Source organism: Indicator indicator, chromosome 29 (genome assembly GCF_027791375.1).
Source record: "Indicator indicator isolate 239-I01 chromosome 29, UM_Iind_1.1, whole genome shotgun sequence".
Lineage (NCBI taxonomy): Eukaryota > Metazoa > Chordata > Aves > Piciformes > Indicatoridae > Indicator > Indicator indicator.
Genome location: NC_072038.1, coordinates 1,852,259 through 1,863,658, shown reverse-complemented (window position 1 = coordinate 1,863,658; position 11,400 = coordinate 1,852,259).

Here is an 11,400-nt window from a genome sequence, read left to right as displayed (position 1 = left end):
TGGGTGCCTTTAAGAACCATATAGTACAGGCCTCCAGAGGCTAGATAGGCCCAGGAGGTAGACTGGAAAGTGTAATTTTTGTTATTTCATTCCCAGAATGCCTGCATCTCTCCTACATAAGGCAACAGCACAAACTGTCCCTTCCCCTTTTCCCTCTCTCTGCTGCTTGCTGGCATGGGATCCCTTATCTCCTGTTTGCTGCGGGGGAGGGTCTCAGCCTTGAGCAGCCTGCTAGCAGCCTGGGCAAGGCTAATTTCTAGCTGTGTCATTTTTGGCTTAGCTATGGGGGGTGGGTCGAGAGGTATGGGGGGAAGGGAAGAACATTTGAGGGCTGAATTTTTGGCCTTGTTTGGAGGAAGGTGGTCAGAAGCTTTGGCCTAAGGAGGTTTTGGAGACCCCTGACTGAGATGGATTTATTTTGTGTTTATTTTCTATGTTTTACACTGTAGAATGTAGTTATGAATAGCATTTCCATTTAAACTTCCCATTTCTATCCAACCCAGTCTGGAGTGTTTTTCTTTAACTGCTTTGGGAAGAGTTAAAGAGAGCCTCCTTAAACCAAGACATTGGTGGAGCCCTGCTCCCCTGGAGATGCCTAAGCTTTTGCCTGCCAATTGGAAGTGGTGAATGCATTCCTTGTTTTGCTTTGCTTGTGAGCATGGCTTTTGCTTTACCCACGAAGTTATCTTTATCTCAGCCCACACTTTTTCAGGACAGGAAGAAATTTTTATTTCTTTTTTTTTACCCTTCTAATTCTGTCCCTCATCCCAGTGGGAGGGAGGGAGGGAGCCAGCAGCTGTGTGGAGCTGCCTAGGGGGGTTAAAGCACAACACTGCCATACAGTAAAGGCTTTGGTGGTGTGTTTTGGCTCCAAGAACATTTTATTCATTGAATACACTGACAGTTTTCTTCAGTTACTCTTACAAAGAAGAAATTGGCAATTCAGACTCACCTCTGACACCACCTGCCACTACTATATGGTGGGACACAGTCTGACCAAGGATCAGAGGGCTTGAGTGCAGACAGGAAATAGTGGAAGATGCAAAGGCAGGTTTTTGCCCTCTATTTGTTGGGAGCTTGTAGCCCAGGTCATGTGCTTTAGGTCATTCACCCTCTGGGTAATGCTTCACTGCAGCCTCTCCAGTTTTTTCCCCATCCCTCTTGATCTGTAAGCCCCAAAGGCAATAATGTGTTCCACACCACCCCAAGTACAGGAGGAAAAGTAACTTCTGTGTGTTGGACATGCTCCTGCTATTCCTAATGCAGCCCACTATGGGATTTGTTTTCTCACAGTGAGCACTTCTGACTCACATTCAAACTAGCATCTTCCACCCCCACAGTCTTCCAGCAGTGCTAGTGCTGAGAAACTTCCCTGTCCATATAATGTGATTCTGCCCCAGGTGGAAAACTCTGCACTTCTCCTTACTGAGATTTCTGTTGGCCTTACTTTCAGGTTGTTCAGGGTCACACTGACTTGGATCTCTGCAGTTTGTCATCTTCAGCCACTCCCCACAGATCAGTGTTACCTGCAGATTTGCCAGAAGTGTGTTCTCTGTCATCACTCAGGGTGCTGGTGAGGATTTTGAAAGACAAAGGCCTCATTGTGATCCACTGGCTACTGTGCTCATTAACAGCTGCGAGACAGCTACTAATTAGCTGCTGACTGCTACCCACAGATGAGTCCAGACTCCTCATCCCTGGAAGTATTGAAGACCAGTCTGGATGAGGCTTTGAGAAAACTGCTCTAGTGGGAGGTGTCCCTGCCCATTGGAACTAGATCTTTAAGGTCCCTTCTAACTCAAGCCATGCTATGATTCCATGATTTTCAGATGTCACAGCAACCCACTTGTCTTGGCCACATACCCACAGCTTCTAAATGAGGCACCTGCAAGACTTGCTGTGAAAGTCCTTTACAAAGAACATGAAGTTGTTAGCATGGAATTTCACAAGGTGTAGTACACCTCCATCACTGTCTCCTCTTCCACACACTTATTTCAGCTAAAGTAAAGTTTCCAGTTAAAGAGATGAACAGAACCAAGAAACAGCGTGGAGGGGGAGTGGGGTGGGATATCCTGAACCAGCAGTCTTGAGATGCCTTCCCTTCCCCCTTTGACCTGTGCTGCCTTGCTAAGATGGGACTTGCTGCTCCTGGTCTCACAGGCAGTCACAGAACAGGGGCTAAGGGGAAGCCATGTCTCAAGGAGTGGCAGAAAGCGAGGCAGCTGCCCAGTCTCTATGGCAGGAAGAATCTATTTTCAGCACATTCAAATCCTTTCTCTTCCGTGGGAATGTGAGCAGGGCAGAGCCTTGCCCACACACATTGCTGTATCCAGGTTCTGCTCTCACTCTGCCTCTTGTCTTTTGGCTCTGCTGGGTTTGCATTCAGCTGCAGCACAGTTTGGCCCTGCAGAGATGGGAACATTGGCAGCAAGTTAACAATCCCTTTTCCCACCAAGGGATTGTTGCTTCTTCTAGCCAGGCCTTCCTTTCCCAAGGACAGATACTTTGTGACTGCTCCAAACCTTTCTAGAGGAGCACTACAGCTACAGTAGTAAATTAAACATGTCCAGAATCTGAAGCCAACTGGCATGGGACTGGTTGTGCTTATAGAAGTAAACTATTTCTGTATCAAGAATGATGAGGCTAGATGCAAACTGTATTGGGAATGGTCCCAGAAAATGCCAGCTGTCCACTTATGCCTTTGAATCTACTTAAGAGATGGGTAGCTGGCACAAGTCAAAAGCCTGACAGGGAATCTGCCAGTATTTAATCAGTATAAGTAATTGGCTTCCTGTATCTGCAAATGTCCCTGGCATAGTGCAATATACTGGCAAAGACCTAGCATGGGGCAGAGCTTTCTCCAGTGCCATTCACTAATGTCTGTGAACTTAGAGCAGGCAAGTCACAGAACTAAGGGCTTTAGATTATAGCCTTCTTTGTGAGAAGCTTACAGTCGGCATATCAGGAAATATAAATTAATCACTGCTGAGGAAAATATCAACTCTGTGAAAAAACAAAGCTGCCATAAAGGATGAGTAGCTGAGATCCTTCAGGATATGCTCATGTGAGTGGCCAAGTGGCTGAACCTGAGTCTGTGAGTTTTGCTTCTTACAGAGCACTCCAGAATAGGCTCTGTACAAACTTCCCTTGATTCCATGATGCAGGAGATTCTAGCAGTGCTCTCTCTATTCACAGTTTCAGTGGCACCACAGCCTTATATTTCCATTAGGTCCATCTGATGCTCATCTTCATCTTTGACCTCTATAAATAGTCAAAATTATTTTTCCTGCCTGCTGTGCCTTGGAAACTTTAATCTAACATTCAGTCTATTTTCCTTGGCAGTAATCATTGATTCCTGAAATCCTCAACCTGTGCACAAGGAGCAGAGATGAACCAAAACCAAATAAGCAAACAAATAAATAAATAAACCAGTGAAATATTTTGCCTTTAGTTTGAAAGCTGCAGAAAGCAAGAGACTGATATTTTGGAAAAGATTACCTAAGAGCATTTCAGGCTGTGTTTGCTTATGTTTTCGTTTGATTTTTCCAGCCAAATCACTTCAGAATTTCTTGCCTGTCTTTGTGTGTTGGTCCAAGCATTAATGACAATACTGATTATGTGCCTTCTGAGCAAGTTTTTGTTGTGGACACCAAATGCCAGTCTCTGTGAAGACCTCACGTTGAGTATTGTGTCCAGTTCTGGAGCTCGTGTTATGAGAAAGATCTGGAGGTGCTGGAAGGTGTCCAGAGAAGGGTCACAAGGATGAGCAGAGGGCTGGAGCTCCTCTGCTATGGAGACAGATTGAGAGAGTTGGACCTGTTCTGTCTAGGGAAGAGAAGGCTCTGAAGAGACTTTCTTGTGGTCTTCCAGTATTTGAAGGGGGCTACAAAAAAGCTGGGGGGAGACTTTTTAGGGTGTCAGGGAGTGATAGGACTGGGAGGAATGGAGCAAAACTAGAAGTGGGGAGATTCAGACTGAATGCTAGGAGGAAGTTCTTCCCCATGAGGGTGGTGAGACACTGGAAGGGGTTGCCCAGGGAGGTGGTGGAAGCCTCATCCCTGGAGAGTTTCTGCAGCCAGGCTGGATGTGGCTGTGAGCAACTTGTTGTAGTGGGAGGTGTCCTTGCCCATGGCAGGAGGGTTGGCACTGGGTGATCCTTGAGGTCCCTTCCAACCCTGACAATTCTGTGATTCTGTGACTGCCAAGGTATAAATCTGCTCTTGGAAGACTTATGCAGCACTCAGCTAATGTTGTAAGTTCTGGCAAATTTGTGTTGTTATTCATTAAACCATGCTGCTCTGGAAGGATTTACCAATGCATTCACAAGTAGGACATGTAAATAAGGAGTGTTTGCCATCTTGAGTCCCTTTCTTTATACTTTTTGCTTTGTTTAGTCAAAATGACAAATGTTGGCAACATTTTTCAATGGTCTGTAGTACTTTGTGTCACTGAAAAAGGTGTTTTACAGCTACTAAAATTCAAGTAAAGGATTATTCCTTTTCCTGTATTGTTAGTCAGGTGAAGGTAGATGAAACTAACAAATTATAAAAACAAAATTCTTAGCACATTTCTTTTTATTTTCTCAGTGTGTCAGGTTTAATGTCAGCAAGGGGATTCCTCTAGAACAGGAAATGAGCTGAGAAGTGTCTCTGAGATAAGGCTGTGAGCTGTGATCTGTGCGACCAGGATAACGACACTGGTGAGGATTGATGAAGTTGCTCCTAAAGAACTAAGACATCCAAACACCTTTTGCTATTGGAAATGTTTCTAGTAGCCTGGGATGTAGTTATATAGTTGTTGTGAAGGGGAATTATTAATTACCCTTACAATAACAATAAACGCTCTGGCAAACGGGTATTAATAAAAATATTAATAACATTTCATTAATGTGAACATTGCCAAACTCATTAAATAGGATCCTCGTACTGCTGGAACATAGATTTACAATGGGAATATGCAGTCTTAGGGCAAAATACAAACCATTATATGCAAATTAGGAGGCAATAACTTGGAAAGAGAAGGTCCCTGCAGATAGCACTCAGTCACAGTGGGGGGAGACTCGGTAAGAACCTTTAAACCCAAAGGGCAATGAATTAATTACTCACAGCTGGTTTTATCCACATGGAGGATGCTGCTGCTGCTGTGCTATCTTTAGGGTGCTCTCATATGGCTCTGGCATGGCAGATTGCCATCAAGGAGAGTTTACCACATGGTCCCAGGCTGATCTGGCTGCAGCAGACGGTGGGCAGTTAATGATACTCGTCGCAATGGGCACTTGCTTGGTTCCTGGGGAAACTGAGGCATGGCACGAGTCTGGTGGCAAGGGGGAGCAGGCTAGGCAGATACGGTTTCTAGGCTTGTGGCTTCTCTGGCTTGCTCTGTATGGCTTGTGGATTTATCCCAGGGTCCGGACCAGGCACCTGAGGCAGGGCAGGGCAACTCGAGGCAGCTTCATACAAGAAAGGTCCAAGTAGGTTCAAGAGCAAAGCAAGGTTTAAGCAAGGCTTAAAGCAAGGTTTGAAGCAAGGTTTAAAACAAGGCAAAGGTGACTACCAGGTCAACCTATATACATATATATACCTGGCCAGTGATCTATTGGTCCAATGGGGCACTGAAGCTAATGTACAGCGGCCCAATGGAAAGGCCTTCTGCCAGGCTATAACCATAAAAGGCAGAAACAAAGACCTTGTTATTTGGGGAGCAGTGGTCAGCACACCTGCTCTTATCCCAGATAAACAACTTGTTTACCAGACAGGCAGGAGTCCTGTCCCCTTTTTTCTTTTTCCCATGTTGCCCTGTCTTTCTGCAGGAGGGAGGGGAGAGAAAGGGACCTTGTCTAGACATCTTAAGGACTGTCTGGGTTTGTACTGGGCCATGTCATGGTCCTACCATGACAATAGTGGTCAAAAGTACTCAGAGCAATGAGATTTTTCCTCTAGTATGCTTGAAGTGACTGAACATACATACTGCCTTTTCAGTCCTCCTGGTCTGTTGGAGCTTACAGGAACTGATGATGGGTGAGCTTCTGACTTTTTCTTCTGTCAACCACATACTTCCGAGTAAGATAAATATGGGCCAGTGCACTTGATTTTGCATTTCAGTGATGTAATTATGCTTTCTCTTTGTTCTGACATTGAAACCATGGCTAATTACATCTCATTCCATAAGGAAGCACTTGCGGTTTATAGGCAGTCAGAGTTTAATCAGTCCTTGTCTTCATCAGATCAGGTAATTGAGAGTTTCCTCCTAGGCATGAGGATGATTTCCTCACAAGCTCTTAGCTAAGCTGGCTCTAAATTGCTATCTGCTTCTGAAAGAAACAGAGCTTCCCCTTCCTGCCAAGATGCTGGCAGCATTGCAGGACACATCTACAGCATTGCCTACTGAGGTGCTGCACTTTCCTCCTTCTGATACATCTTTGGGAACTGTGGCTGTCCTTGCTGCTTAGGAGGATAGAGAGTGCTGTTATCACGATTAAAGATACTTTTCATAGCACAGACAGGGGGAAGAGGAGGCTGAGGAGAGACCTCATTGCTCTCTACAGCTTCCCGAAAGGAGGCTGCAGTCAGGTGGAGGCTGGGCTCTTCTCCCTCGTCTCAGTGATAGCAGGAGAGGGAATGGCCTGAAACTGTGCCAGGGGAGGGTTGGGTTGGAGGTGAGGAAAAATTTCTTTGCTGCAAGAGTGTTCAGGGATTGGAACAGGCTGCCCAGGTAGAGTCCTTCTCCCTGGAGGTGTTCAAGGAAGGTGTGGCCATGGCATGTGGGGCCATGGTTTAATGGCTGTGGTGGTAAGTTGAAGGTTGGACTCAATGATCTTAAAGGTTCCTTCCAACCAAAAGTCTTCTATGATTCTATATGTTATTCACAAAGAAGCAGCTGCTGTTTGCATAATTAGCACAAATGCTGCAGCTTTCCAACAATTAGAGCTTAGTATTTAAAAAATGCACTGACAAAGAGCATGCAAATACTACAGACACACCACCATGGAGTGTGGGAAGAGAAAGGCAGACTGAAGTCCCACACAAAATTGCTTCAGGGCTTTCGAAAGAAATAGTAATATATATCATTTGCTTCTGAGGAGAGGGGGATGATTCCCACAGAGGGAATGATTTGGCTGCCTTTAGTGTAGACAAAAGAAATTCTGCAGATGTTTGGAGAAGGTACCTGAGTCCAAGCTTGGACTGGCAAACACAGGAAATGTCCAACTTTTCTGTAAGGGCAATGGAAAAATCTACATAATAGGAGAGAAAAGAGTGATAATAAACTGCACCTTGATAGGGATAAGAGCACAAAATAATTTTGGAATTTGATTTAAAAATCATTATCTCTCTAAACAGGCATCAAGGAGCCAAAACTCCCCAACTTCTCTAAAAATAGGTAATGGAATGTTTTAACATTCAAAAGGATCCTTCTTTTATCTGATCATGGCTTCATGGGTTTCTGAGTGCACAGGAGAAAGCTCTACAGACAGTTCTTCATCTTGAGAATGAGTAAAACCTCTTTCCTGAACCATAGCACTTTGGGACATGGTTTAGAGTCCGTGGTGTTGGGTTATGGTTGTACTAGATGATCTTATAGGGCTTTTCCAACCCAAGCAGTTCTATGGTTGTGTGACTCAGATGTAAGATGTTTTTCTTTAACACATGTAGTTCTGCCTCAGCCCTACCTATTTGAGTGAACAAAAAATAGCTGCTGTTGAGTATGATGGAGTTAAGCCAAGGATAAACATACCAGAGAATCTCAGCTTCATAAAGGTTTCCTGCTGTGGCCATTTCCATTACTTTGGATCCTGGATATTGTGAAGCAGAGACTGCTGTACAACCAACTTCTACTGTGCTAGTTCAGCATGCTGTATTTCCCTCAGAAACTCTGTTTGTGCATAGAAGGAGACTTGAGAGGGACAAGGAAGAGTGTTCAGTTCACTCTGGGAACAGGGGGAAAGAGCAGGAGACATTGGTATGAGAGAGAGGATGCAAGAAGGAATTTCTGTAGCCATCCCCTGCTGAATTTCTGTTAAGTCCTGGCAGCAGTAGAAATCAGCTCCTTCTTTTCTCAGCTGTTGCTGTAATCTGAAAAGAGCCCCAAAAGGATCACTTCAAGTTCTTACTGAGAAGTTAGGTCAGTGCTGCACTACACCACATGGCTTCTGAAAAAGGCAGCAGGACAGTTTCTTTTATGAACAGCCTTCATAATTTAGAGCTCAGTATGCAGGCATTTTCCTCAGCTTTCCTATTCTCCTCTGTGCAGATTGAAAATCATCTGAATTGGACATTGCACCTGAATGCTCATACACATCATCCCATTTAAACTGTTTCACTCCCTCCAAATACATTTCATTCAATCTGTAAAAATTGTAGAGATTTCACAAGCTAACCAGAAGTTCTTCATCATTTTGTGCTTTGAGATTTTTTATTGTCTTTGGAAAAATATAAGAAAACCATAGTGAGGAAAACTGTCTGTAGATGGGATTTGAAAACACAGTTCAGTAAAAAGATAGCTCTGTAGAGCAAATTCTTAAGTACCTGAGCTTGCAGTGCAGAAGGCCAGTGGCATCCTGGGCTGCATCAAAAGCAGCATGGCCAGCAGGTGGAGAGAGGGAATCATGGCCCTCTGCTCTACTCTGCTCTGGGGAGACCTGACCTGCAGTGCTGTGTCCAGCTCTGTGTCCAACACAGGAAGGGCATGGAACTGATGGAGCAGGTCCAAAGGAGCCCACAAAAATGATCAGAGGGCTGGAAAACCTCCCCTAAAGGGACAGGCTGAAAGAGTTGGGGCTGTTCAGCCTGGAGAACAGAACTCTCTGGGGAGACCTACAGTAAGGCCAGGGAGGAACTGTTTAAAAGAGCTTGTAGCAAGAGGACAGCAGGCAATGGTTTGAAATCCAGAGGAGGCTAGACTTAGGCTGGATGTTAGGAGGAAGTTTTTACTACGAAAGTGGTGGAACACTGGAACAGGTTGACCAGGTGGTGAAGGCCCCATCTGCCCTGGAGACATTTAAGGTCAAGCTTGATGTGGGCTCTGAGCAACCTGCTCTAGTTGGGGATGTCCCTGATCATTGCAAGGGGGTTGGTCTAGAGGGCCTCTTGAGATACCTTCCAACCAGTACATTTGATGATTCAGTGATTCTAAGCAAAGAGGGAGACTGAAAAATTTCCAGGGAATTTTGAGTGTTTGGAAAGACAAGCAGCAGTGTAGGTCTATTCCAAGATTTGGAATACTGGACACTGGAAATATTCAAGGTCAGACTGTATGGGGCTTTGAACAAATTGATCTAGTGGTAATGTCCCTTGCTCACAGCAGGGTGCTGGACTAGATGATCTTTGAAGGCCTCTTTCAATGCAGCCCATTCCATCATTCTGCGTCATACTTGACCTGTTGCTACCAGAGCATGCATTGACAGCTCAGACCTTACAGCTTCCCTGCAAACAGGAGACCAGAACTGCCTCCCCAGCCTGATGGCAGAAACCCCTTAGCTCTTATGTCCTGGGAGAGGCCTCAGCCATCTCAGCTTCTCCCATGGTCTTAACCCCATGCTCCGGTCTGCTAAGGCCCTCCTGTCACCTTCCCAGCCAGGATCAATAACTTAGTGGATTGCTGGGCACCATGTGCCTCAGTTTGGTACAGATTTGGATTCCAATCTGGAGCCTAGTCAGACCAAATGGGTGCTGCAGTGTCCTTCTTGGAGCAACATCTCCATACACAGGGCAGCACCTGGTGCTGGATGTTACCTTGGATCCCATGCATCATTTTTCTAACCTTGTCCCCGTCCTCCTTCAATAACTAAAATTCCAATGACCAGGAGAAGATCTGACAGCATCTAAAGCAGCTCAAGTGGCAGTGTTCTTTCCTTAGAACTGCATGAGTCACTGCAGGATTACCAGCAAATCCTCCATTCTTAGAGTGTCAGGACTGGCTACCACCTCTAATGTTCTTATCCAAATAGCAGCAGTTTTGTTGCAGTAACTGTGTGACTGTGTAGATGGTCAAGTTATCAGTTTCTGGGAGTCGTGGGTGGGAAAGAGCTACAGGGGTTGTTGCCTTTTTCCCCAGATGGTGAATGGGATAGTGGGAGCATGCATATGCAGACAGGCTTTGGATGAGATTGTGGCTTGTTTATCTTAGAAACATTGGGGAATATGGGATGGAGACAGGGGTCTGGAATTCTGCAGAAATCTCTGCAGGAGTGGAATAAAACTTGGTTGAATTATAGTCTTTGTAATGACCTGCAACAACTCCTTGTGGAAAGGTGTATGAACATTTCAATGCATAGATTTCCACACACTCGATTATTTAACTCAGCAATTTGCTTTATTTATGGTACAGACTGCAGGTCAGACTTGGAAAGAAGACATAAGAGAGAGATGAGGTCCTCTCCTGAACTGGCAACATGGGTACTTTGTGATGAATTAGAAAATCATCAAGAAAAGAATGGAGTATCTGTTCTTCTGCTCCTTCAGCTGATATCACACCATACTTTGGGACATCTCCCTAAGCAGGAAGTCATGCACAGGCTTTATGACAATACTCCTTGAGAATCTCCTATTTTTTTTTTTTGCCACTCCCAGTGCATGGATGTGTGCACCACTGCATGTCTGACTTTTTTCACGCAGCAGAAGTAATCTTGTATCTCTCTCCAAGACCCCAACCCAGTTAATCTAAACTTTAGCCTCCTTTTGCTGTGACCAAATGTTTATCTCTTGGACAGTCATTTTACCAGTCTGTGACTCTCAGGCACCACCACTACCACACTGAAGGACCCACATTGCTCCTCTACTCTCAAACTTTACCAGCACAACCATCAGGTGCTTTTAGCAATGCTTATTTCCCTCTTAGTGGCTCACTTAATGTATTGCTCTGAGGAGTTTTGTGTAAGCTTCACACCATCACATGGGAAAGATAAATGTTGTCATCCTCATTGTACAGCCGGGATTGCTGCAGCACAGGCATACCAAGCAATCCACCCTGGGTCATACAGTGAGTCGGTGGGAAAGCCAGCAATAGAATCCATAAGTCCTGCATCCAAGTTCTCCAAGTGCCTCGACTAGTCCAGATTCCCTCCTTAACACCCTTGTCAAATTATTTATAGGAGATGTATTCATATAGTCAGTAAGACATCAAATTTTCTAATTATATCTGGCCATGTCAAATGACAATTATGCCCTTAGTTTGCCAGACAATGCTTTGCCAAAGAAGGTTTGCCAGAAATGTTTTGCCTGAAGAAAGAGCAGGCATCTGGAGCATCTGCAGCGGGAAGCGTATAAAAGGGCCCTGCCGCGGTGCTGCCCTGGCTCCAGGGGAAGCTCCAAGGTAAGTGCAGGGGGTCTGCAGGCTTGTGGGAAGAGGATGGTGCTCCTTGTGCCCCAGCACTCCTGTGCCTCCAATGCTCAGTTCCAGGAGGAC